Below are 3,911 nucleotides of genomic sequence, written 5' to 3' on the forward strand. Positions count from 1 at the left end.
ATAGATAGATAGATAGATAGATAGATAGATGATAGATAGATAGAGTGGTAGGTGAGTAGGTAAGAGAATGTATAGATAAATATGTTGGCTAGATGGATAGTTAGAAAGATATATAGATATATATATATGATGGGGGTGTGGTTAGAGGAATGGATAAATAGATGAGTGGATGAAAGGATAGATAGATAGATAGATAGATAGATAGATAGATAGATAGATAGATAGATAGAAGATAAGATAGAGAGAGCTAGATTGCATGGATGGATGGATGGATGGATGGATGGATGGATGGATGGATGGATATGATGCAAAGATGGATGGATGGATGGATGGATGGATGGTAGCTGTATGGGTGGGTGGGTGGATGGACAGATGGATGGTGGGTGGATGGGTGGGTGGTGGATGGAGGGATGGTAGCTAGATGGGTGGGTGGCTGGTGGATGGGTGGATAAGCAGATAGGTAGATTTAAGAGCTGTCATCAAGTCGGCTGTGACTCAGGGACCACATTCACATGAAGGAGCTCGGGTGACAAATGGCTAACCAGGTTGAACCCTCCAGCTGCTCCTCTGGAGAAAGCTGGGCATTCTCCTCCCACACAGGTTTACAGCCCTGGGAGCGATGGAGGCTGGCGGGAGTCAGGACTGGCTTGGTGGAAGGCAGGTTTCCAGTGTTCTTAATATGCACATCCGAACACGGCCAGACTGGCCCTGCCCTGTTCCCCATCAGCCCCTCTCTGCACACACTGTCCCAGGTCCTGTCATTGAGGATGCCCCTCACCCAGGCCACAACAAGGTCCTCTCAGGTGAGCGCCCCTTCCCTGACGTGTACCCAGAACAAGCACAGCATTCTGTGGGGACCTGTAGCACTTTCACTGGGTAACTTTTAAGTCAATCACCAGGCCTTTCTGCATAGTCTTCTTAGTCAGGAAACCGCTGGAAACTTGTCTCATACACAGTGCCACAACACAAGCCCACAGTGACTGACCAAGGAAGTGCTGGCCCATGAAGGGTGTGCCTGGGAATAGAACCTGGGGCTCCCACATGGAAGATTCCAGCTGGTCCCGATTCAGTATGCGTGTTGTCCTCATGAAAGAGAAAAGACCTGAGATGGAGGGACGCCAGCAGGTGAGGAAGCATCTTGTGGCCAAAAGAGACCCAGGAACACTAGATGCTGGGAGACAGCCAGGCCCCTCCAGAGCCTCCTGGGGAACTGGTCCCCACATCTGGACACCAGACTTCTGTCTCCAGAACCATGAGAAGACAACTTCCTGTGGCACAAAGCCATCCTGTTTGTGGCAAGCTATCCTCCAGGTGACCCCACGCATAGGCCCAGATGCTCCACAGATGACCTCACACATAGGCCCGGGGCAGTGGGTGAGCCCCCCACGTAGGCCAGGACTGCCCCGCAGGGCGGCCACGGCCTCAGCAGATGGCCAGGCTTGTGTCCCAGCACCTCGCCTGGGTTCCGACTTCCCAGACGTGGTCCAGTCACTGGTGTTTCCATGGGCCAGAATGCCACCAATCTCAGGGCATGCAGGACCCCAGGGCTGTTGGCTGTCACCTGTGGGGCTCGTCACTGGTCTGACCCACCAGTGCTTGGAGGGAGGCTGGTAAGCTCCTCAAGTCACGACGGAGGGGGCGGGCAGCGTCCGGGGAACGACTGGTGGAGTGTCACCGGGACAAGGATTGCCTCCAAGGCTGTGGTGTGAGGCCCCTTTAGGGGTTGGAGTGGCATCAAAGTGCAAAACTTGTCGAGGAACCTCCCAGAGGGGCCGTGTGGACACTCCAGCCCCACGACCGAGCAGAGTGCCCTCTGTGTGACTTTCCAAGGCCATGTTCATCGGTAAAGGTCGAGGAAGTTGGGAGGGGGGACTGTGGGTGCAGATGCTCCTCAGGACGCGGCCCCTGGAGCTCCCTAACCGCCTTCAGTGTCCGCTCTGCGTCTCTGCATGTTTAAGTAGCAGTGACGCTTTCGGGCTCACTGAGCACCGATTCCACGCGGCGTGGCAGGTGTATTCCGTGCCCCAGGTGGGCTGAGTGGGTGGGGCTTGGAGGATGAAATGAGGAAAGGAGCGGCTGCACAGCCGGCAGGGGCATGGGGTTGAGGACCCATCTCCTGGCCAGGCCTCGTGGCCCAGCCAGGCTGCACCCCCCCCCCAGGACTAAGCCAGCGAGAAGGATTTCACCAAAGTAGTCGAGGACACCCGGTGACGTGGCAGCAGGCAGGGTAGCCATTAATAATTAACCTCCACATCCACGTCGTCAGCAGAAGCAAAGTCCCCATCACACCCTCAGACCAGCCCATCATCGGCTGGCTTCATGCCCCCCGTTCCACCCGCAGCCCCTCACTCGCCTGCCTTTGCCAAGACACCAGACCAGGCCTGCCCTGGTACCCGGGGACATACATCTCGGTGGGCCAGCGTTGGACCTGGACTTCCCCAGGATTCCCGCCTCACCTCCTCCTGCTGGCTTTCCTCCAGTGCCACTTCCTCTGAGAAGCCTTCCCTGACCTCCCCTCTGCTACAGCCCCCAACTCTGCTCCCCAGAGGCATTGCCTCCTGTGTTAATATTTAAACAGGGATTTCTTATATGTGTAGTTTGTCATTGCGAATATCCACACCCACACCTCAGTGTGTTTGCTCTCAGGGACAGAGATCCTCTTCTTGGGGTGATACAGCCATGCACATACTGCCCTGAGCTTCCCACCGAGCCGCTGGGAGGGGCCCACGCTCACAGCAAGCGTCCACAGCAAGCGTGCCACCCAGCTAACCCCCCTGAGGACAGACTGCCAGGCCACTCCTCAGAGGAAGGGCCGGCCCCCTGCCAGCCTGCACCGGCCTCAAAGGAGCGTCCAGGCTGTTCCATCACTCCACACTTCTCCCCAATGTCACAGCCCAGAGGCTTGGTCTCTCGGTGGGGAACGGTGGTGGCATCCACAGGGTGCTGTCTGCTCAGTGGTAAGGGGTGTGTCCTGGGCCCTCTCCCTCCACCCCCACCCGCTCAGCGCTGGCCCCACAGGGAGGGGGAGTGTCTGGGCTGCTGTGTTGACAACTGCACAGGGCCCCCAGCTCTGGAGGATCCATATGTGGGATTGAGGGGGAAGAGAGGGCTCTGCTGAGGAGGCAGGAAGACCCTCTGCAAAGGAGGGGTGAGGCTGACATGCTGAGCAGGAAACAAGGGCCTCTAGATGCCAAAGTCCTCAGTGTAGGACCTGCTTACAGCCTCAGACCAGCACAGAATTGGGGCTTCAGGCCTGTGATCCACTCTCCTCCAGCAGATGTGTGACCACTGGGACCAGTGAGCTGGGACACTCACTGAAAGGTTGGCGGTTCAGGTCCAGCCTGCAGCTCCACAGAGTAAGGTCAGGTGATGTGCTCCCTTGGACAGCAATTTGTGAGGGGCTTCAGTTCACGTGGGGGGGCGGGGGCTGTAAGCTGGATCGACTCCATAGCACCCCAGCACAGAATCCTGGAGCAGCTGTGCTCGGCTGGAGTTCTGGAGAGATGCCAGGGGGCCTGGCACTGGGAGAGGTGACTGGTGGGCACTGCTGCCTGGCTCAGGTCATCCGCAGCTCTGGCCACAGGTAGTGGTGGCCAGCGAGGGTCCAGCGCCCTCCCCAGGTGGACAGGAGCTGAGATACAGGGTACAAAAAGCCTGTCCCCAAATCACGAGACCTGACCCCTCCTCAAGGTGGGCTGAAGGTGGAGACAGGAGACCCTGGGGTGTGACGGCTGGCCCTGACTCACCTCTTCCTCCCCGCCAGGCTCAGTCTCCAGAAAACTCATTTAGAAATGAGTTTTATTTGATAAAATAAATGATAGAGGGGAGCTCTAGTGGCCTACTGGCAAGAAGCCGCACTGCAATCCCAGAGGCTCATGGTTCAAATCCACTAGATGCTCTGCTGGGGAAGG

This window comes from Elephantulus edwardii, unplaced genomic scaffold, assembly GCF_000299155.1.
Source record: "Elephantulus edwardii isolate Elephantulus edwardi_28Jun2011 unplaced genomic scaffold, EleEdw1.0 scaffold00217, whole genome shotgun sequence".
NCBI lineage: Eukaryota > Metazoa > Chordata > Mammalia > Macroscelidea > Macroscelididae > Elephantulus > Elephantulus edwardii.